At 43.5% G+C, this 25265-nt stretch overlaps 1 protein-coding gene and 1 non-coding gene across 2 annotated transcripts in view; both read right to left on the minus strand.

Moving 5' to 3' along the window:
• The window catches only part of LOC126237022 (cytohesin-1), a 208428-nt gene that overhangs the window by 144405 nt on the left and 38758 nt on the right, over positions 1-25265 (minus strand). The window lies entirely within an intron of this gene.
• On the minus strand, positions 11542-11616 carry Trnat-agu (transfer RNA threonine (anticodon AGU)). The gene has a single exon. It is a non-coding gene; the product is annotated as a tRNA-Thr (tRNA).

Below are 25265 nucleotides of genomic sequence, written 5' to 3' on the forward strand. Positions count from 1 at the left end.
TCCAAATTTCAGCACTGCTATACCTACAGGTACGAGGCAGAAAAGGAAACAAAACACACACTCACATATACAGAAAGGAGTTGTTTCTCTCGAACAGCAAAATTGGCAGCTACGAAAGGTAATGGATCCACGTGGACGAGGAGGGAATCTGTGTGGCCGAGGTAGCATGTGGCTGCCACGTGCTGAGCGCGCCGCAGGTGCTTGGTGGGCTTCAATGCCATAAGGCCAGCGGCTCTCCTCACAACACCGCATGCCACAGCAACAGGTTGCGCAACAGATGGCTCTCATATGTCGCCTGTCATCGTAGGGCTTTGGCCGAGCTCTTTCGGCGCAAATCCCCCCCTATAACCATACTTCGTCAGGCGCCGGGTAGCACATCCTTTGACTGTAACACTTTCCATTAATCTACGCCTGAAGTGACACAAATGTCGCGGTGTAGCATCTTTGGCATGCAAGTCACACGTAAGACACCGTGTGGTACTTACTACAAATAAACCATATCGATTTTTGTCTCTTAGTTCAAGCTTTGTACAAAGCTGGGACGCTGCAGAGACTTAATTTTTCAGTATTACAACAGCCTAAGGGGAGCGGGAGCCGCAAGTAGCGCAGGATCTGAGCATCGCAACAGCATAATACATGCCCTGCAGTAAACAGCAGAACGGTTCTCAGACGACACTCCAACAATTTCCACTTGTCACTTCGTTGCATCAAAATCAATTCTCTCTCTCTGTCTCTCTTCATGGCATGAAGATACCGTGGATTTCGTTTGTTCGAGCCTATCCATGGGTTATACATGAGTCATCGCTTTTTGTCCGGTGCATACATGTGAATAACCAATGTACGCTGTCAACTACATTTAACATTTGGAAGAGTAATAAAAAATAAGAAGATTAATAAAAAATATCTAAGTTCCCTGTGATAAGTAAATAGCATATATGGTGAGTACAAAAAAATGACACACAGGTGTCACTCTTGTGGCAGCTATCGATATGTAAGAATTTCTAATAATATTATTCCTCAGTATCAAACGCGGTCGAAGAACTAACCGAGCTTTTTATTACAAAATCACTCGTCCAATACAAGTCTCAGAACGATAACGCCATGGACCAGAAAGGTAAGAAACGGTCATACTTCATAGCCCCCCCCCCCAAAAAAAAAACTTACTATCGACGATGGACCCCTTGCCGGCATTTTGTACTAAACTTTTGCGACCAAATGAAGATATGTGAATCAACGACAGATCAGAGTTTTTAGCAGACATAAAGGTATTTAGAAAAGCTTTATTGTATTAGAAAAAGCTCAACGCTGAAGGTTTGCTCATTACACAAATTCCCTCAGCTCGTCAGCAGAAACAGCAATTTTCATTATAATATTAATGAAATCAGTTACTTGGTTTAAATGTAGCTACACCATTTTTAATTGTTTTCGGAAACAATTCAACATTACAAGTATAAAGAAGCCCGTCTAAGCTCTCACCTGAAGCCAGTCATGGTATACAAAGGCGATCTCAACTAGAAGGGCAACGCCACACGGTTCTCAAGATAACAAGCCTGCCGTTTTATTATCGTGTCACTTGGGCTGTTGAGAGAGAGGTCTTTCACAGTTGTTTGAGGAATATGAAAAATCACAGGCCAACTAAGATGTAACATTGTCGAATATCACTGCAAGCTTGTAAAAGAACAAGTAGGCACAAATCACATAGTGAAAACAAAAACCCCATATTGGCAAAATGTAAAATAGATTTCTGCAAAATAAGTTGTCACTACAGTAACAAGGCTTTATCGCAACAAATGAAACAACTAACTTATGTAGCACTCTTTGTGAGATTCAGAATACCTTGCTCTACAGTCGTTCCTCATCCTCAAAAATTTTTTGGGAGTAACAGCCACTGATGATGAAAGAAACGAACATTTTGATAGTTTAAATCTTTCAAAGACTTTCGTGAAGGGAAATTTTAAAGTGTCACGAAAGTAATGAAGCTGTTGTGAACAGCGACCTAATCGTGGAACACATTGCTACACTTCAAGCTGTCGTCTTCTTTAATATAAGCGCAACGTCTTTGGGTTCTGGAGCAACAAGAAGTACAACGGAATGGTAATATGGCAAGACAGGTTTGATGATATCGCTGATACTTCCACAAAAACAAATGGTTCAAATGGCTCTGAGCACTATGGGACTCAACTGCTGTGGTCGTAAGTCCCCTAGAACTTAGAACTACTTAAACCTAACTAACCTAAGGACATCACACACATCCATGCCCGAGGCAGGATTCGAACCTGCGACCGTAGCGGTCGCGCGGTTCCAGACTGTAGCGCCTAGAACCGCTCGGCCACACCGGCCGGTTAAGCAGTATTGACAATCTAACACATGTGAACATTAGGTTAAAGGCAATGGAAGAGTAGAGAAGTGCGTATTGTGCTACCTTCTACTTGTTGAATCACAAAACCTGTCGCGTTACGTAAAGCAGATGGCATCAACAGTGGTTAGTCATGCCTAAACGTGTGAGGCAAGCGCAATGGGGGAAGCTACGTTAAAGCGTACAGGACACAGCACAATACCTATGCGAGTAGAAAACAATAAAGCTACCAGGAGGAAATCTTGGGTTGTAGAAGGGTGAAAAATATGACAATGATTTTACGATACCCAGCCGCTATTCTCGACGTTACTGTCTGCTGGACAATCGTAATGGTATGTGTAATGCCGATGTCGTTTAAAGCTAAACTCACACAATTCGAAAATTAATTCTGACGAACTGTCCAATAAATGCTGTATTTGACGTAACACTGTATATAGAAAACAACAGCACCTTTTGGGAGTTAAAAATGATTTTGCCAAATCAAATGCAAAATTTTTGAGAAGGTAGAGTTCGCAAAACCAATACTGAAAACCAGGATTTTTTCTAGGACAAGCTACAAAAATAATACTTTTTAGTATTTCGTGGTCAGCACGTTTATGTGGATCGCTGCGACTGCCCAACATCCTCAGATGTTTTCTGCAAATCGGTTATTCAAACCGGACTTGGCTGGAATTTGTTGTTTCAGAGAAGGCCAACTTTGGCCACGACGATATAAATGAACGGCACTTATACGCTGTTTTCCAAATCGTCTGGGTCAATGGTTAGCTAGTCCTCAATTTATAGATCACGCTCTCCACTCTCAAACAAAGGTGTGACTGTTCTGTTCACAGACTTAAGTTTTCCGTCTCTGTGTTTACAGTACAATGAGTTGACAAAAGTCATGGGATAGCGATATGCACATACACAAATGGTGGTAGTATCGCGTACAGAAGGTATAAGAGGGCAGTGCGTAGGCGGAGCTGTCATTTGTACTCGAGTGAATCAAGCGAACAGGTTTCCGACGTGTTTAGGGCCGCACTTCGGGAATTAACAGACTTTGAACGTGGAATGGTAGTTGGAGCTAAACGCATGGGACATTCCTTTCCAGAAATAGTTACGGAATTCAGTACTCCGAGTCCACAGTGCCAAGAGTGCGCCAAGAATACTAAATTCCAGGCATTACCTCTCACCATGGGGAACGCAGTGGCCGACAGCCTTCAATTTACGACAAACAGCAGCGGCGTTTGCGTAGAGTTGTCAATGCTAACAGACAAGCAACACTGCGTGGAATGATGGCATTAACGGGCTAGAGCAGCAGACGACCCACCCGTGTGCCTTTGCCAACAGCACATCTCCCACAGCGCCTCTCCTGGGCTTGTTATCAAATCGGTTGGGCACTAACTAGACGACTGGGAAACCGTGGACTGGTTAGATGAGTACCGATTTCAGTTGGCAAGAGCTGATGGTACTGTTCTACTGTAGCCCAGACCCCACGAAACCATGGACTCAAGTTGTCAACGAGGCACTGTAAAAGCTGATAGTGGTTGTATGGTGGTGGGGGCTGTGTTTACATGGAATGGAGTGGGCCTTCTGGCCCAAACGAACTGATCATTGACTGTAAATGGTTATGTTCGGTCACATGGAGATCATTTGCATCGGCCGGCCGGTGTGGCCGTGCGGTTCTAGGCGCTTCTGTCTGGAACCGCGTGACCGCTACGGTCGCACGTTCGAATCCTGCCTCGGGCATGGGTGTGTGTGATGGCCTTAGGTTAGTTAGGTTTAAGTAGTTCTAAGTTCTAGGGGACTGATGACCTCAGAAGCTAAGTCCCATAGTGCTCAGAGCCATTTGAACCATTTGCATCCATTCATGGACTTCATGTTCCCAAAGCAACGATGTAATGTCACAAGACCACAGTTGCTCGCGATTGGTTTGAAGAACATTCTGGACAATACCAGCGAATGATTCGGCCAAGCCGGCCGTTGTGGCCGTGCGGTTCTAGGCGCGTCAGTTTGGAACCGCGTGACCGCTACGGTCGCAGGTTCGAATCCTGCCTCTGGCATGGATGTGTGTGATGTCCTTAGGTTCGTTAGGTTTAAGTAGTTCTAAGTTCTAGGGCACTGATGACCACAGATGTTGAGTCCCATAGTGCTCAGAGTCATTTGAACCATTTTTTTGATTCGGCCAACCAAATCGCCCGACATGAATCCAATCGAACTTTTATAGGACAAAATCGCGACGTCAGTTCGTGTTCAACATCCTGCACTGGTTACACTTTCGCAATTGTGGATAGCTATAGAGTTAGCATGGTTCAATATTTCTGCAGCGACTTCCAACGGCTGTTGAGTCAAAGCCACGGTAGCTATTGTACAACTCCGGGAAAAAGGAGGTTCGACAAGATATTAGGAGGTATTCCATGACTTTCGTCAACTCAGTGTTAAAAAAAAAAAAAAAAAAAAAAAAAAAAAAAAAATGCCGGCCAAACTAAAAATTGTCTGAATGAAATGAATCTTTTGAAGATAAAGAGTAGCTGTAATTCTACTTCGAATACCGTCATCAAGTAACAATAACAAATGTACCGCAGTATCGTGTGTACTGTCGTTTGTGACTGGACAGTAAAAGTGCGGAAAAATATTTCTTGTTCCTTTCAGCGGGTACTATATTACCAATTTGAACATCCTGTAAATCTGACAGAGCACAAAGCTAACACTGTTAGCTTGTGATGTTTCTTTGGAAACGAATATGAAACTGATATCGAATCTGGGGCGACAATGCGCAAAGCAAAACACTTGAGAAATTTTATTACCTAATTAGACTGTTCAGAAGCTATGAGCGTGTTCCAGTCCCCATTCCTAATGTATCAGCCTCAAAAATATTGTTGCCTTGTGCAAAAATGTCTCGAGGGAAGTTTCGCAAAGTTCAAGTGCATGCCTGGATAAGAAAATATCACATAATCCAGTCTATATTCTGAAAGAAGCGAAATAAACATAATTCTTGAAAAGCATTTAAAAGTTGAAAATCTCTGCCTTATCAAATGAATACGAAAAATATAAGTTTAATACGATCATTCTTCATAAGTTTATTTCTCCCATAACAACGACTTGTAGAAATGTGGAAGTACATAATGAAATTTGTAAATGCATTGTTCGAAGTACAAAATCGGAACGACTACTCCGTTACAGCGTTCGGTCCCGGTAAAGTACATTTAAAATGACTGAAAGTCGTATCTGGAAGGATTAATTACAAGTGCACTTGTCAGTGATTCTAAATAGTTTTTGGAATTTACAAGAAACTAACGGATTATCATTTTCTCTTTACAAAATGATGCCCTATTTACGATTAAGAACGCTCTGTTAGCCACAGAGTGTAACCTGTATCAACAAAAAAATCCGAATGACTTCACGTGACGGAGTTGACTGAAACAGAACAAACGTCAACAATATTTACCACTATAGCGATCAACGAAATTTAGTCAAAGTTACAGAAATCGAAATTTTTTTTTTAGGTTCAAATGGTTCAAATGGCTCTGAGCACTATGGGACTCAACATCTTAGGTCATCAGTCCCCTAGAACTTAGAACTACTTAAACCTAACTAACCTAAGGACATCACACACACCCATGCCCGAGGCAGGATTCGAACCTGCGACCGTAGCAGTCCCGCGGTTCCGGACTGCAGCGCCAGAACCGCTAGACCACCGCGGCCGGCTTTTTTTTTAGGTACAAAGCACATAATGGCATGTGCTGGAGTAGAATTTTATTCTCTTCGTCTGATTTAACATTTGTTTCCATGGTCTGAGACTCAGCCTGACGGGACATCCTCGTCCAAGACTTCCCCTTTACGAAGAGAAAAATGGTAGGCACTACTTTCTCTATAAGTCTTGCGTAGATGGGCAAAGTGAAGGGCTTGCTTCGAACAGTGACGATGCATGCGGAAACCATTTGACTTGCGGCATGGTTAGGGTCTCAGCTGGTTATTTCTCAGCCGAGAAGATTAACGATACAGAGTGTAAAATCTTCTGTCTAAGATTACATTTTTCCTAATTAAAGAAATAACTTCGAAAAATATTTGTTTTATTATATACGCAATGTCTACGACATACACGAATTTGGTGTAACGGTATTAGCAAATAACATCGTCCATATAAAAGTTGGACTGTCTAGGAAAGTAGAAATTTTCACAAATCAAGGAATAACTCATTGCATGACTGGCATAATCGATCAGGCCAACAACAAAATCCCACAATAAAAGTAAGGTAACGGATGAAAATTGCATTACATTGCTAATTTTAGATTTTGTTTACACCTCGCAAGTAATTAAAAAATTCTTTGCGATCTGGACTGAACCGTATTGATGCAGTGTCAAAATATGACCAACGATTATCTTGTTTTGGTACAACGACTATCTTGTTTTGGTAGCTTATGGGAAAATGTCGCCGATGTCAAGGGCATTACGTTGTGGTAACCCAAGTTGAAGAATACAGGAATTAGTACTGATTTGCGAGAAATTTTATAGCTACGTGAGTACTAAGTGCGAATATGCTGCCAGTACTGTTCACTTACAAACTTACTTGTATGTTTTTCTGATATCCGTTAAATATACAATTTCAACTCTGTTTATTTACGGCAACAAATAAATTCTTAATCACAAATAAATTCTGAATCACGGAAAAAACCTTAACACAGCTGGACACGAAATTAATAGATGAAGTTTAAATCACTCATTTCTTCTTTCAGAATTAATGAGGAGACAGTTTTATCAGCGACAAATAGTCAACGCTGCTTCACGGTGTATAAAGGTCAGCTCCCGAAGTGCTGACATTTAAAGATGAGTTTATTTACGTGTATGTCCTTAAACGCAACTTGACGTGTGCAGCTAGAATTAATACAGCGGCTGCGAGCACAAACATGAAGCCGTAGAGCGGGGTGGAGGCAGCAATTTATCCATCATGGCCTCGGTTTCCACGAAGTGGCGTCATCGAGCGCGCGTAGTCTAGCGTGGTGGTGACGTCATGGCAGTGTGGCTCGTCATTCGTGCGCTCCAATGCGCCTGTCACACTACACAGCAGCGACGTCCATAGAAGTGCACTCACTCCAAAATAGCCTTTCTATGCTAGCACACATCTGCGGTAATGCCTATTTACTCTTTGCGGATGATTTGTAAATACCAACGATTTCTCGAAACTGGAAGAAAGGAATGAGAGAGCATTTGTGTTACGCTCACCGTGTGGAACATAAGCTGTCTTGAAAAGCTATGATGCGGCATGCGGTGTATAATACACTCCTGGAAATGGAAAAAAGAACACATTGACACCGGTGTGTCAGACCCACCATACTTGCTCCGGACACTGCGAGAGGGCTGTACAAGCAATGATCACACGCACGGCACAGCGGACACACCAGGAACCGCGGTGTTGGCCGTCGAATGGCGCTAGCTGCGCAGCATTTGTGCACCGCCGCCGTCAGTGTCAGCCAGTTTGCCGTAGCATACGGAGCTCCATCGCAGTCTTTAACACTGGTAGCATGCCGCGACAGCGTGGACGTGAACCGTATGTGCAGTTGACGGACTTTGAGCGAGGGCGTATAGTGGGCATGCGGGAGGCCGGGTGGACGTACTGCCGAATTGCTCAACACGTGGGGCGTGAGGTCTCCACAGTACATCGATGTTGTCGCCAGTGGTCGGCGGAAGGTGCACGTGCCCGTCGACCTGGGACCGGACCGCAGTGACGCACGGATGCACGCCAAGACCGTAGGATCCTACGCAGTGCCGTAGGGGACCGCACCGCCACTTCCCAGCAAATTAGGGACACTGTTGCTCCTGGGGTACCGGCGAGGACCATTCGCAACCGTCTCCATGAAGCTGGGCTACGGTCCCGCACACCGTTAGGCCGTCTTCCGCTCACGCCCCAACATCGTGCAGCCCGCCTCCAGTGGTGTCGCGACAGGCGTGAATGGAGGGACGAATGGAGACGTGTCGTCTTCAGCGATGAGAGTCGCTTCTGCCTTGGTGCCAATGATGGTCGTATGCGTGTTTGGCGCCGTGCAGGTGAGCGCCACAATCAGGACTGCATACGACCGAGGCACACAGGGCCAACACCCGGCATCATGGTGTGGGGAGCGATCTCCTACACTGGCCGTACACCACTGGTGATCGTCGAGGGGACACTGAATAGTGCACGGTACATCCAAACCGTCATCGAACCCATCGTTCTACCATTCCTAGACCGGCAAGGGAACTTGCTGTTCCAACAGGACAATGCACGTCCGCATGTATCCCGTGCCACCCAACGTGCTCTAGAAGGTGTAAGTCAACTACCCTGGCCAGCAAGATCTCCGGATCTGTCCCCCATTGAGCATGTTTGGGACTGGATGAAGCGTCGTCTCACGCGGTCTGCACGTCCAGCACGAACGCTGGTCCAACTGAGGCGCCAGGTGGAAATGGCATGGCAAGCCGTTCCACAGGACTACATCCAGCATCTCTACGATCGTCTCCATGGGAGAATAGCAGCCTGCATTGCTGCGAAAGGTGGATATACACTGTACTAGTGCCGACATTGTGCATGCTCTGTTGCCTGTGTCTATGTGCCTGTGGTTCTGTCAGTGTGATCATGTGATATATCTGACCCCAGGAAAGTGTCAATAAAGTTTCCCCTTCCTGGGACAATGAATTCACGGTGTTCTTATTTCAATTTCCAGGAGTGTATTTCACCTGCAAAATTTCTCCGCGACGAATCGGCACTTTCAGTTCAACTGAAAGCATTCATTACGTTAAAAAACTAGAAAACTTCAGAACACATATGTTTAAAACGGTTTTCTTTCAGGAACATTTCTGAGATATAGTGCTGAAACCTCGTTTAAGAAAAAGTATTTCTTTGCGCCGTAGAAATTACATGGTCCACGTCCAGATGTATCTGCAGTTTCATCCCTCTTTGTAAAAGTGAACTTTAAAATTTGACGACGTTTCCTTTTGTATATATACAATTGGATTTTATGTTAAAATTTCGTTGCTTTTATTGTAATGTTGCACTCAGACTAACTTTGTTCATTATTTATTTGCTCACTTACGTTTTATATTTTGTTATGAAGTTAGACCAACGTCTCGTTTGCACCATTATGTGAAATAAATGTGTCTGATGTAATGGGCTCTGCTTGAAACCTAATCAAATAAAATTAAAAACAAAGATAAAGTAAAAATTTACATTCTGTGAGACGTAAACAATGTTAATGCTGCGAGTCTTAGCACAAAAACAGTCTTGTCAGTATTTTACAATACTTACAGAAGGTATTTATCGTCCATAGTTCGCTACAGCACATGTGCAATAATTACTTATATCACTTCAACCACCTGTATTAAATCGGAAATGGTTCCGGCAAGTGTTGGTCCCACGAAATTTGCAGAACTTCACACTTTTGCTTCATCCACTTTTGGGTTTCCAATACTAGGTAGGCCCAAATGGTTCAAATGGCTCTAATCACTATGGGACTTAACATATGAGGTCACCAGTGCCCTAGATTTAGAACTAATTAAACCTAACTAACCTAAGGATATCACACACCTCCTTGACCGAGGCAGGATTCGAACCTGCGACCGTAGCAGCAGCGCGGTTCCGGACTGAAGCGCCTGGAACCACTCGGCTACAACGGCCGGCATTAGGTAGGCACGACGTGTTTTGGTAACACAGTGTCACCTTCAGCAGCCCACATGCTATCATTACATTGTTTTGTGTGGTAAACACTCATTTCCAATACGTTTATTCAGCTCAATGCTCCAGTTAGATGGCGAATTGTCGTTTCTGAACAAAATTATTAACATAAATGCACTTAAATCTTGCAATGGCCTGTATGACAGTGTGTAAATCAAACAAACCACAGAATGATATAAGTGAAATTAAACTTGATTTTGTATGACCGTCTGTGAATGATACACTTCATCCTGTCCATGCTGCTGTTAAGTTTGCATCGCCCTCGCTTTCTTGGTACGTTGAAGTACGAAAAAAAGGTAGCTGCTACATATAGTTTGCCACGCGTTTGGACATTACTGTCCTTCCTGTTCATTTTATAAATTAATCGCTCACATACGGCTTTCCTGCAATGATGTGCTTTTTTCCCAACTGTGTTTGGTGAGACGGATATGAGCAAAATCATAATTATTTCATACCGATTAGTAAAGATCACTAGGTACTCATTTTTAGCGAATTTTAAAACAGATCTTACAAGCATAAAGTGTTGTCAACACCACTAGAGGAGAGTAACCGACAAAGTTTTTAAACTGCTGGTACCAATAAATATGAGTATCACGTCGAGTGTTTTTTTATCCGTACTCGTGTGTGTGTGTGTGTGTGTGTGTGTGTGTGTGTGTGTGTGTGTGTATGAGTGAAATCCTATGGGACTTAACTGCTAACGTCATCAGTCCCTAAGCTTAAACAAGTTAAAACAAATTTACTATCAGAGTACGGATAAGGCGCTGCAGTCATGGACTGTGCGGCATTTTATTACACACATGATACATCTGATTGTTGAAGTACTTGTGTAAGGATATAAAGAGCACATAATTTCTGATAACACATCACACATGCACGTCAGCAACAGCTAGGCAGTGGCTTCGATCTAGAAAGCGAGTTCATTGTACCGCCTCGGAAACCACCACCACACCCAAACTAGTAAATGAGCAAAGAATGGGTTACTCCTTGAATTATAACCAGAAACTAATCCTATTCCAAGAAAAGCAACCATGTGGCGCGGAGGACTGACGGAAGACATGGAAGTCGATCAATCGGGTCACAGATCGGGCGCAGCGAGAAGTAAAGAGTATCAATAAAATGCGGATTCATTCCAACCGACAGTAACAATGTGAGCGACATTGGCTAATATCAAACTACAGTTCATCTCCCAGAATGTCCCTTAGGACCGTCATGCTCAATTAGTGACCTAGCAGTGGGAGAAGCACAAGCATGTAACGCACCAGCACTGACCTGACACTGTCTTGTTTCCAGTTTTCACAAACTTGTTTTAATGCGGTTTTTAGTTTTATGTTTAATGCCTGATTTGTGCAACTGTTTCGGAATAAATGTATGCGGTGTCTGTTCTTTCGAACATGACCGCATCGACAGACACCATTTTCATCCTGCAGTCACTATGAATCAACACACACAGGAATTAATGACACTGCCAGTACACATTGCTTTAAATCAATTGAGAAAGTTGAAAATTTGTGCCGGACTGGGATTCGAACCAGGGTCTCCTGCTTACTAGGCAGATGCGCTGACCACTGCGCCAACCGGACACAGTGCTCATCGCCAACAGCAGGGACCACCCTAGCACGCTTCCCGTCAGATCCAAATTCTCAATTCATCCAGACACTACTGATGTAGCGCCCCTTGTTTTTTTCCTAGTTACTTCCGGCATTTCGCCTACTGCCGTAAGAATTCGAGCGTGGGGTGCATCTGTACTGAATTGATCATTGGCCATCCTCGTCTTAATTGTACATGTGGTATCTGTTCTTTCGGACATGTCCAAAAATTGAGTCTTCAAGGCGAGTGAAAAGACATCGTGTGACTGCTTGGTGGAAAATTAGGGAAAAGAATTATGACAAACCTCTCGTATGCCGCCTTAACCTGTGCACAAACGCCGCTCCTCGACGACTGGCGCTGTAATGTGGTATTCAACAGGCTCGTAGAACTTTGAATCTCGGTTTCTACTACAGCAGCGGTTATTACCTCTAAATATGAACTACAGTCGTGTGAAGGTTGCGAAAAATCGGTAGCACGTTCGCTGTATGCATTCCTTATTAGTGATTCAGGCGTTTCCTGTCAGGTGCGCCACTAATCTGGCAAACTATTCGCAACGAAGTAGCTGGGCTAGTATGCGAGTCTCAAACACAAGACAGAAGAGTATTGATCCGTGTAATTCACCAGTTAAATGTGTAATACAAACTGCAGACGACAAAAGGCTTGTGCTGCAAAACTAATTAAAAACTAAATTATTGTTGAAAGAAACTCTTCAGCCACACAAAATACACGGTCCAATGACATTAGTGTGATCACGGCCTATGTTCGACGTCAGTGTCAATGACCACTCACAGGCGGCAAGTAGCAGCACTAGCAGTGGAGGGTATATAAAGCACGTCGGGGGGGGGGGGGGGGGGGCTGACATGTTTAACAGTGCACTCGTTGTCGTAATGCGGAAACGGAGAAATTTCCCTGACGTTCAAATGCGCATGATTATTGGCTTTAGGACCAAGGTTGGAAGCATTTCCTCCGAAACGGCGAAGTTTGTAAACTGTTCGCATGCCGCCGAGGGTAAAGTATACCGAGCATGGCAAAATGGTGCTGTTCAAAATTCCCACCGAGGCCACTGTGGTGCACCACGGGTAGATGACGGGTTGAATGATGGCGGCGGTGATATCTACGGGTAAATAGACGTGCAAGTGATGAGAAACTGACCGCCCACATGAACCAAGAGGCTAGAAACAGGGTCTCCTCAACGACGCGGGCCATTACGACAACTGGACGTCCGTCCACTGACGGGTGGCTTTCCAGATGAGTTGGGTTGGGTTGGGTTGATTTGGGGGAGGAGACCAAACTGCGAGGTCATCAGTCTCATCCGATTCGGGAAGGAAGTCGGCCGTGCCCTTTCAAAGGAACCATCCCGGAATTTGCCTGAAAAGATTTAGGGAAATCGCGGAAAACCTAAATCAGGATGGCCGGACGCGCGATTGAACTGTCGTCCTCCCGAATGCGAGTCCAGTGTGCTCACTGTGCCACCTCGCTCGGTGCTTTCCAGATGAATCACGTGTTATGCTCCATCGGCCACATGGCCATTGCCATGAACGGCCTGAAACGTCTGATAGTAAACATCCTGCAACCAGTGTCTGAACGGTCCAGGCAGGAGTGCATTCCCTGAGTGATCTAGTCATTCCGAAACGGACAACGTATCCGCACAAGTACGCATCTATCCTTGGGGACCGTGTCCACCCCTACAGCATCTTGTTTTCCCTTGACACGATGGAATCTATCAGTAGGACAATGCAATGGGTCACACAGCTCACAATGTACCTGCATGGTTCGACGTGCACCAGGATGAGTTCACTGCACTCCTGTGGCCACCACACTCCTCGGATTTAAGCACAGTCGAGAATCTGTGGGATCACCTCCATCGGGCTGTTCGCACCACTAATCCTCAAGCGAGAGACCTTGGCCCCGTCACTGGAGTCGGCCTGGCTCCCCATCCTGTCCGTATCTTTCAGAAACTCACTGAAACTCTTCTTGTGCGTCTCCCAGCAGTCCACACTGTAAGAGGTGGTTATTCAGTCTTTTCACAGGTGGTCTCGCTGGTCTTCATGCAGTGACAGCAGAGCAAAGATCAATTGACGAAGACCAACGTACAAGGGCTCCCTGCGCTTCTGTCATGATCCGATATCCTCTGCTGCATCATGAACTTTTCCACGCCTTGGCTGCCAATACTGTGCTCCATCATCACTCATTCGTCCCAGTTCCTAGAACGGTAAGGACGAGACTCCCGGGCACGATGGCGGCCTTGCTTAAAACAGAGCCACTTCCTGTACAGCGAAGATTTAGAGTGCAGGCAGTGCTGCCAAGGCCAGGGACGAGGCGGTGCGCAGTGGAGCAATCTGGACCACTTGCTGGCACCGGCGGGGCGACCTCGGCGAGCCGCTTAGTGCTTTCGCGGCGACGCCTGCCCGCGCCGTCACCCACGTCGCGATGACGGATGCAGGCCCCGCTCTCGCCTTTCCCGATTCCGCCCTTGGAGACGCATTAAAGCGAGAAACTGTGTAAAGGCTCGCAATCGCGGGCAGCCATCTGACAGATACGAATGGCCAGCACGTCCTACGGCAATCGAGGAATCGAGTCTCGCGTCCGCTGACGCCCTTACTCCTTGCCCTTCCCGCGCTATTCAAATACGATGCGTGTCGTGCCGGCGACATATGAGGACATCCGGTGGCGTTTTGGAGTTTTTGCATCTTGCGCCCGAGGTAACCTCCACCGCACCGGCCAAGTCTCGCAGTAAATCCAGACACACTTTTCTTGCGCATACATAAATTCAACGCAGTCGGATCGCGTTAGTGTAACAATCAAATTCTATTGAGAGCAGTTTCATTAGTCGGAAGTATCTCGATAAATTACCGATAGATTATAATAGGCGTCGTGGTACCAAGATGTTTGCAGAGCGTAGCACGGTAGGAAGATGCAAGGCATATTCCCGAGTAACAGAACAAAACTATGAAGCTGGTCCCAAGGAGGACATTTCAGTTGGATTCTTAATCACTACAGGGCATTTCCAGACCTGCGACGAGGGGCATTGTCTTCCTGAAAGATTCTGTCCACCTGTGGAAGGTCAATTCTATCATTTTTGCAGACGGTACAAGTACAGGAATAAAAAGCAGTACTAGTTGCCTTGTTGAAAAGACAGCTAATGAATATTCGAACAGTGATTCCAGGACAATGCATAACCATTGAACTTTAATACTTAGCACATACAGTTCAGTACTTCTGCCAGAACTCCAAATCCTTTACAAATAGGTTTCTCGAAAGATGAAATACAAGAAGTAGAAAGTGTTAAGTTTTTGGGACTATAGGGAGGTTACAACCTTAAATGGAAAACCCACTGTCCGGAATTAATGAAGTGCCTTAGTTTAGCTATTTTTGCTGCACGAATGATTACTGCTGTAGGCGATTTACGGCGGAATAAAATAGTTTATTCTGTATCCATTCATTGGTAAGATACGATATCATTTTCTGGGGAAACTCAGCTGACAGGGACAGTATTTACTGACTACGAAAGAGTGATGTAAGTATTACACCCAGTGCAAATTTCACAATATCCTGCAAAAATCTATTTAAAAACTTGGTATTTTTGACAAATACTTAAAAATATAAATATTCATTAACATCTTTTGTCATTATCAATATTTATCTTGTCAAAAAACTAGAGAAAAAATGAATATATCATGAGGACCAAAAACAACTACTACAAAGACACTGAGTGACTGATATTAGCACACAAAGGAGTAAGATACACAGATGCACATGTAATCAACAATTTACAAGAGCACGTTAATTGTCGTGTAGATAGTGTGGTGGTGTTACAAGCAACTCCTTTTACTCGGTTGAAGTACTACTCTACACTTGCTCTATCTACATTCCAGATAACCGTGGGATCAATGGGATGCGACGTAGTGTAATGCGGGGAGTATGTCGAAAGGGATCAGTATGGGTGCATGTTAAAACTGACTGCGAGCTTCTGCACAGAGGATATTCGCGTGATGTAGCGCAATGGTCACGCCAATAGACTTGTATGCTGAAGACGAGAGGTTAAATTCCTCGCACTGTAGGTATGATTTAGGTTTTTCCTTCAATCACTTCAGCGAATGTTTCATTTGACAACGCTGTAAGGCACTTTCTTCACCGTAGTTGCCTAACTGAGCTAGTACACCTCCTCAACGACCGCAATGTCGGCGGCTAAATTATACTTTTCTGTGATACTTTTCGAAGAGCAGTGCGGGAAATGTCTTTTAATGCGACAGCCCAGACTATCACGACATCGGAGTTCCACCTCTGTCACCACGAAGACACGGCATAACGGGGAGTCAGCGGCCTTGATCATCAAGCACTGCCGGACAAAGTGTGAAGCACTCGAAGACATGGTAGGATTCAATGTACTGTAAGTTCGTAAACACACACACATCATCATCATCATCGGCGGGTACGTAAATGATTTATAGTTGAAATTACCTGTCACAGATAGAATAAACGCCAGATGCAGCAATATTGTTACAGGTATCGTAGGGGGGAGAGGGGCGTGAACAGCGTCAGATGTTGAGGGTTACTACGAAGGACACAGAAATAGCCGGCCGGAGTGGCCGTGCGGTTCTAGGCGCTACAGTCTGGAGCCGAGCGACCGCTACGGTCGCAGGTTCGAATCCTGTCTCGGGCATGGATGTGTGTGATGTCCTTAGGTTAGTTAGGTTTAATTAGTTCTAAGTTCTAGGCGACTGATGACCTCAGAAGTTAAGTCGCATAGTGCTCAGAGTCATTTGACATAGAGATGTTGCGTACTCGTATGAGACAGCGTTATCGGCAACTGGGAGAGTTTCAAAGGGATCTCATTGTGGGTTTCCATTCGGTCCACTGGTCGAATCGTGCAATATCCACATTTGTGGGGCACTCGGACGTAGTAGTGGCCCGATGTTGGAATGCATGAGAAGGTGAGGACAGGCATACTCATCGTCAAGATTCCGGGAACCATATCTGAATCACCGTACTGTGCGCCTAGCAAAATGCAGGCTCTTCAAATCAAGTCATCCGAGGGCAAGTGAACGATTCGCTGCAACAGTCTATATCATCCCACGCCACTGGTCTGGACTAGGGAATTAGCGTTCCATGCGTAGACTGTCTTTAACGTCACATTACTAACAGCTGTGTTTGGAGAAGTGCCGTGACCGGGAAGCATAAACTGCTGATGAGTCGGGTCGCACTGTGTTCAGCGACGAATCACGGCGACCTGGGGAGTGGTCCCATTCTTCCAATGTTTCGGAGAGGCACAGCGGTGTTACTTCTGGCGTCACAGTTTGGGGTGCTATCGGGTCTGATTTCAGGTCACAGCTGAAAGTCATTGAAGGAACTCTGATGACACAACCTTCCTCATGTGTTACCTCTCATGTGACAGTATCGTGGCGCCGTTTTTCAACAGGATGACGTGTCTCTTTGAACTTTCTGCGTGATGTGGTGTTCTTGTGCTAGCAAGGTCCCCTGATCTGTCTCCGATAGAACACGTGTGGAAGCAGCTCCGTCCCAGTGTCGGTATCTAGGATACCTCGGACCACTTACAACACATGGACTTGTACTGTCCAGTTCTTTGTAAATATGACTCAGTTTTCTAATCACTTCAAAAATATAAGGCACCCTCCCATTCAGTGAAGTTTCATTACTTTTCCTCTTCTCCGTTTGGGGGCTTCTCCCTCTCTCTCTCTCTCTCTCTCTTTTCAGGCAATATATTTACCACCTTCTCGACATATCTGGCTGAAAGATTCACTGTCATCAGTAACGAGCATTCCAAAATGTATCGAATATCGTTAATACAATTCGATTTAATCCCTCCTTTCTTCAGTATCTCAGTCAACGAATTGGTACCGCCCCTTTGGACACCTCTCGAAACCGAAAAACTTGTTCCGCTATCTTGAACCTTTTACGAAATATTGGAGGTGTCTACGTCACGTTTAACGCTCTGTGTGCTCACCGTATCAGGTCCCCCGCGCAGTTTACGTCATGCACCGCGTACTATCAACGTCAAACGTAGATCATTGTTGTGTGACTCCGAGAGCGCACGACTAAACTGCTGTATGCAATAACAAGATGTGTTATAGCATACCAGAATGGTGATTTAAATAATAAGACACAGCACCAATTACTTTTTTCTCGTCGTCAGTACGACATGCTTGAGTAATTTAGTTTCCCATGAACCATGGACCTTGCCGTTGGTGGGGAGGCTTGCGTGCCTCATTGATACATATAGCCGTACCGTAGGTACAACCACAACGGAGGGGTTTCTGTTGAGAGGCCAGACAAACGTGTGGTTCCTGAAGAGGGGCAGCAGCCTTTTCAGTAGTTGCAAGGGCAACAGTCTGGATGATTGACTGATCTGGCCTTGTAACAAAAACCAAAACGGCCTTGCTGTACTGGTACTGCGAACGGCTGAAAGCAAGGGGAAACTACGGCCGTAATTTTTCCCGAGGGCATGCAGCTTTACTGTATGATTAAATGATGATGGGGTCCTCTTGGGTAAAATATTCCGGAGGTAAAATAGTCCCCCATTCGGATCTCCGGGCGGGGACTACTCAAGAGGATGTCGTTATCAGGAGAAAGAAAACTGGCCTTCTACGGATCGGAGCGTGGAATGTCAGGTCCCTTAATCGGGCAGGTAGGTTAGAAAATTTGGAAAGGGAAATGGATAGGTTAAAGTTAGATATAGTGGGAATTAGTGAAGTTCGGTGGCAGGAGGAACAAGACTTCTGGTCAGGTGACTACAGGGTTATAAACACAAAGTCAAATAGGGGTAATGCAGGAGTAGGTTTAATAATGAATAGGAAAATAGGAACGCGGGTAAGCTACTACAAACAGCTTAGTGAACGCATTATTGTGGCCAAGATAGATACGAAGCCCACACCTACTACAGTAGTACAAGTTTATATGCCAACTAGCTCTGCAGACGACGAAGAAATTGAAGAAATGTATGATGAAATAAAAGAAATTATTCAGATAGTGAAGGGAGACGAAAATTTAATAGTCATGGGTGACTGGAATTCGAGTGTAGGAAAAGGGAGAGAAGGAAACGTAGTAGGTGAATATGGATTGGGGCTAAGAAATGAAAGAGGAAGCCGCCTGGTAGAATTTTGCACAGAGCACAACTTAATCATAGCTAACACTTGGTTTAAGAATCATGATAGAAGGTTGTATACATGGAAGAACCCTGGAGATACTAAAAGGTATCAGATAGATTATATAATGGTAAGACAGAGATTTAGGAACCAGGTTTTAAATTGTAAGACATTTCCAGGGGCAGATGTGGACTCTGACCACAATCTATTGGTTATGACCTGTAGATTAAAACTGAAGAAACTGCAAAAAGGTGGGAATTTAAGGAGATGGGACCTGGATAAACTGAAAGAACCAGAGGTTGTAGAGAATTTCAGGGAGAGCATAAGGGAACAATTGACAGGAATGGGGGAAAGAAATACAGTAGAAGAAGAATGGGTAGCTTTGAGGGATGAAGTAGTGAAGGCAGCAAAGGATCAAGTAGGTAAAAAGACGAGGGCTAGTAGAAATCCTTGGGTAACAGAAGAAATATTGAATTTAATTGATGAAAGGAGAAAATATAAAAATGCAGTAAATGAAGCAGGCAAAAAGGAATACAAACGTCTCAAAAATGAGATCGACAGGAAGTGCAAAATGGCTAAGCAGGGATGGCTAGAGGACAAATGTAAGGATGTAGAGGCTTATCTCACTAGGGGTAAGATAGATACTGCCTACAGGAAAATTAAAGAGACCTTTGGAGATAAGAGAACCACTTGTATGAACATCAAGAGCTCAGATGGCAACCCAGTTCTAAGCAAAGAAGGGAAAGCAGAAAGGTGGAAGGAGTATATAGAGGGTCTATACAAGGGCGATGTACTTGAGGACAATATTATGGAAATGGAAGAGGATGTAGATGAAGATGAAATGGGAGATACGATACTGCGTGAATAGTGTGACAGAGCACTGAAAGACCTGAGTCGAAACAAGGCCCCCGGAGTAGACAACATTCCATTGGAACTACTGACGGCCTTGGGAGAGCCAGCCCTGACAAAACTCTACCATCTGGTGAGCAAGATGTATGAAACAGGCGAAATACCCTCAGACTTCAAGAAGAATATAATAATTCCAATCCCAAAGAAAGCAGGTGTTGACAGATGTGAGAATTACCGAACAATCAGTTTAATAAGCCACAGCTGCAAAATACTAACACGAATTCTTTACAGACGAATGGAAAAACTAGTAGAAGCCGATCTCGGGGAAGATCAGTTTGGATTCCGTAGAAATACTGGAACACGTGAGGCAATACTGACCTTACGACTTATCTTAGAAGAAAGATTAAGGAAAGGCAAACCTACGTTTCTAGCATTTGTAGACTTAGAGAAAGCTTTTGACAATGTTGACTGGAATACTCTCTTTCAAATTCTGAAGGTGGCAGGGGTAAAATACAGGGAGCGAAAGGCTACTTACAATTTGTACAGAAACGAGATGGCAGTTATAAGAGTCGAGGGACATGAAAGGGAAGCAGTGGTTGGGAAGGGAGTAAGACAGGGTTGTAGCCTCTCCCCGATGTTATTCAATCTGTATATTGAGCAAGCAGTAAAGGAAACAAAAGAAAAATTCGGAGTAGGTATTAAAATCCATGGAGAAGAAATAAAAACTTTGAGGTTCGCCGATGACATTGTAATTCTGTCAGAGACAGCAAAGGACTTGGAAGAGCAGTTGAACGGAATGGATGGTGTCTTGAAGGGAGGATATAAGATGAACATGAACAAAAGCAAAACGAGGATAATGGAATGTAGTCGAATTAAGTCGAGTGATGTTGAGGGTATTAGATTAGGAAATGAGACACTTAAAGTAGTAAAGGAGTTTTGCTATTTGGGGAGCAAAATAACTGATGATGGTCGAAGTAGAAAGGATATAAAATGTAGACTGGCAATGGCAAGGAAAGCGTTTCTGAAGAAGAGAAATTTGTTAACATCGAGTATAGATTTAAGTGTCAGGAAGTCATTTCTGAAAGTATTTGTATGGAGTGTAGCCATGTATGGAAGTGAAACATGGACGGTAAATAGTTTGGACAAGAAGAGAATAGAAGCTTTCGAAATGTGGTGCTACAGAAGAATGCTGAAGATTAGATGGGTAGATCACATAACTAATGAGGAGGTACTGAATAGGATTGGGGAGAAGAGGAGTTTGTGGCACAACTTGACCAGAAGAAGGGATCGGTTGGTAGGACATGTTCTGAGGCATCAAGGGATCACCAATTTAGTATTGGAGGGCAGCGTGGAGGGTAAAAATCGTAGGGGGAGACCAAGAGATGAATACACTAAGCAGATTCAGAAGGATGTAGGTTGCAGTAGGTACTGGGAGATGAAGAAGCTTGCACAGGATAGAGTAGCATGGAGAGCTGCATCAAACCAGTCTCAGGACTGAAGACCACAACAACAACAGTTTCATTTTCCAGTGCAGTGACAGTTTACACAGGTATTGGGTGATTTCTCAGGTTTTCTGGGCGTGACTGATTCACATTGTACGTCCGAGTGTTTAGTTGAGTTGTCGCTTCCATTTTATGCACAATTGCTTCTCTTATCCTGCAGTCGTCTTTTTAAGGCCTTACTGCAATCGGGAAATATTTTTACCGTTTCAGAAGTTAATCCTACAAAATAGTATCTTTTGTGTACCTGCTTACAGGTACTGTCTCTCCTTCATCACGCAGAAATTCCGAGATTTATGTTTCACTACTGCAGTATAAAAAGTGGTTCAGTTTTCGAAAAAAACTTCGCTTGTTCTTCCTTGTGTTTTCCTGTTTCTATGATGTCTGCATTATTATACGGGTTCTGGCAATGTTAGTGACATGTTGGTTGCCGCATATCCTTGCTGACAGCGCCACTCTCCTCCATGGGACGGGATCTGTGTACCCCATCTCTCTGCGTCTAGGGTAAATATCACGTTCAAGGGTTAAAATGCCTTTACGAAAAACTTCGCTTATGATGGATGAAATTAAAATACGAGGATCACACCATGCGAGACATAGGTCCAAATACGTATGAAATGATATAAAACTGTTTCTTTTTAAAAAAATTCTTTTACCTGAATGAAGCATTAAGAACAAGACAAAAATTTGATAGTACTTGCAGAATAAAATACATTTGCAACCCTGCACATTGGTTTCTATCAATGGTCATTATATTAATTTTGCATCGGAACTGCTAATACAATTACATTTTTACTTTCATAAACTATAAAATTACGCTGAAATAGCGTTCTAGCTTCTTGTTCGGGCCTCATCCGTTTCAGTGCCCTCGGGCTTTGTCTTGGAAATACGGCCAAAGATGCATCAAAATGGTCGTCTCGATGACTGGTCTCGCTGCGTTTGATAACAGTGTGATCTCTACACAGATTACGCTGCGGATAAAATCAGTCTCGTAAATTGTCACTTGCCTTGGCACAAACACGGAAAAAAGGCGCAGAAGTTGTGAGAAGGAGGTGCCACAGGACTAGCAATGAAACAACATTCTAGACGTCAATTACAAAACGAAGCACAAATGCAACGATGCTTTTGTAATTGCTGCGCCACGCAGTGCTGCTGAAGTGACATATCTCACTACAGGAAGTCCTGTTCTCTCTTGCAAATACTTGAAGAATGGCAAACACACTAACGGAAGATAGAGTGGGCAGACAATCTGACGCACGAACAGTATGAATTGAAATACAATAACTTTTTGCTCTGTTTCAAAACGATTCATACTTCAGTAAAGCTTGTAACTGATGACACATCGCCTCGTGATGACTGGGTGTTGTGTGATGTCATTAGTTAGTTAGGTTTAAGTAGTTCTAAGTCCTAGGGGACTGATGACCATAGATGTTAAGTCCCATAGTGCTCAGAGCCATTTGAACCATTTTTGATGACAATCAGTAATGTATAAAATAATATGACAACGCGCGAGACCTTTGTCAATTCAGTATCTATGTATTCAGTTTGAACATTATGATCTTAAGAGAGACAAAGCATGTGAAAACAGAATAATATTGCACTAATCTGTGGACAAAATGTTTGAAAATTTTATATTTTATATTCTGTTACCAACACTGCACATCTAATGTAGGTAATGGTTTGAGAATGAACGAAAATGTTCCAAACTATTCACTATTAAAAATATTACGTAGAATTCTGGTGGAACCCTTAATTAATAAATTACAAATGTATTGAGCTGCTGATCTTGATACCAACACAATGTTGGAATTACGTAAAAACTAAATCGTTAAGGATCTAATACCTTTCTGTATCGTCAACGATACTCCTAAGCAAAATTGAGGATGTTTTGCGGAGAAGCATTATTATGGCGCAGCGTTTGTAATATTAGCTACGCATGTAACAGATACAGTATATCCCATCATCAAATGTTCGGGGTCGTGGTAAGTAACTGCTAGGAACAATAATTTTCTATAAACCAAGAAATATTATACAATAGGTTCCTCCTTTTCCACATGCCATCAGTTAAGGTATGAGATTGCCCTTCGTTCTTTTGAATGAAACAGAAAATTATAAGTGATTCAGCACGAAAAGAGTGCAAAAAACCTCTCCCCTGTAAATCATATTAACGGCAACTACGCAGCAAACGTAAGAAAATTCCTCTTATTTGCTGAATTTATTATCAAACATCGTAGGTTATCCAGGCACACGAAGTCAAAGCCGTTGTCAAGAGTGTAAACGACGATACAGATAAATGTAAATGGACAGGCTGCATGCTGATAAGCGCTAACCCTTTCTCATCAGGCTCTGCATGATACAAAATACAGTGGAACGATTGCTTTTCAGAAGCTATAAATCAAATGTCGTTAAAGAGTCGAGACAGTTCCTATCAATGCTAGTTCCAAGTTCAATGGGACGCAAAGCGAAGTCCAACAAGCTGTTTGATTCACTACATGGCACCATTCAGGCACAGTTTTTTTTTTCAGAAAACATCGCCTAGACAAAATTAGAAAGTTTAGCAGTGCGACTAATCACTTACTCACTTCGCTGCATAAATTTTATCGAGGCGCATTAATCTATCACACGGCTACGACGCGCGGCAAGAAAAAGGTGCAAACATTATAGTATAACGAAGCAAATTTTTTGCACTACAAACGTACTTGTAATCCCTGGATACAAGGGCAGCTGTAATCGTTTGCTTCCAAAACACAACATGCCACAATGTTGCCTTCATCGCCAAGATCAGACTTCGCTTGTTCGCGGTGTAAGAAATTTTTATGTCATGGTGACTCGCCATCCTGAAGCGGACAGAAACGAAGCACTATAGACAGGAATCTAGCCTCGCTTTAAGGTAACAACGTTCTGGCATTCTCTTACAATGTACTGTACTTCGCTGAATTTGTAGTATTCTACGAAACAAAACATTTTGTTGATGTGAATATTCCATAATATGTCATTTCCCTTCGAAGTAAAAGCTGCCTTATGAGACATGGAACTGACGTTCATTCTTCCGTCATTAATAGAAAAAAATGTACGGAGACAAACGTGAAGAAGAATAATGATACTGATGCAGAACTTGTTACTCTTACTACGCACTAAATTGTTAATGTCTGACAACGACAAGTAGCCCATGAATACACTAATTGAACTTATCCATAAAAAAAACAGTTGCTTAAGGTCCGAGGCTGTTCCTCGCAGCCGACTACTGCAAAGAACTAAGATTCATTCTGGCTCGGTGAACTGTGTTCTGCATGTTACGTTGACGTTCAAGCCCTCCTCTCACGGGACGTGAAAACGCAAGTGGACGAGAACCTGGTGACGTTACAGCATGGATTTCCACGTTACATTACACTGTGGAGCGTGAAGAAAGAATCAAGCTTGTTAAATTTTTGCATCGTTGAGAGGAGCGTGGCCAATGAGATGCGACGTCATTTTACGTCACAAGCAGAACTTAGGAGAGGCCATATTGTATGGCGTTAAACACGTATTTGGTGGGTTTTGTTTCTCATAGAGTACATGGTACGAATGTAATCTGTTTCAAAGCATCAGCAAATTGAGGGTATCTCGAAAATGAGTCGTTTTAGCTACGATTTGTTATAATAAAACAACAGGAAACTATATATCGGTAGGTAACGGCTTCCTGCATTTGATATTTTCAGAGTTGTAACTTGCATATAAAATATCATATAATGAAATTTGGAGATACGGCGTTTAGGCAGTGAATGTCACATTAGGAGGCCCGGTACTTAACGTCGACACTGCAGCGCTCTCGACAGTGTCGCGAGTTATAGGCTGAGAAGTGTAAGGCTGAAGGTTCCCGTCCACCACCTTCCACGTATATGTTTTTCACCTTTTGTTTTCTAAAAGATTTTAGGCCTTTCTTATTAAAAGAAGTATTATCTACAATTGTCCATGTTGTTCATTATAAATAACGCATTTGCTGCTATTCTTGTTGCATAGGCTGAAATGTTTCCCTAGAAGCCAGAAATCTTAACGTAACTGCCAGTCTAAATAGGCCGTAAAGTAAACACAAGTTCCGAAATGTTAAGTTTTTGCCATTATGAAACTTTCTGTAAAATATACAGGGTGTTACAAAAAGGTACGGCCAAACTTTCAGGAAACATTCCTCACACACAAATAAAGAAAAGATGTTA

The sequence above is a fragment of the Schistocerca nitens genome, chromosome 2, assembly GCF_023898315.1.
Source record: "Schistocerca nitens isolate TAMUIC-IGC-003100 chromosome 2, iqSchNite1.1, whole genome shotgun sequence".
NCBI classification, from domain to species: Eukaryota; Metazoa; Arthropoda; class Insecta; order Orthoptera; family Acrididae; genus Schistocerca; species Schistocerca nitens.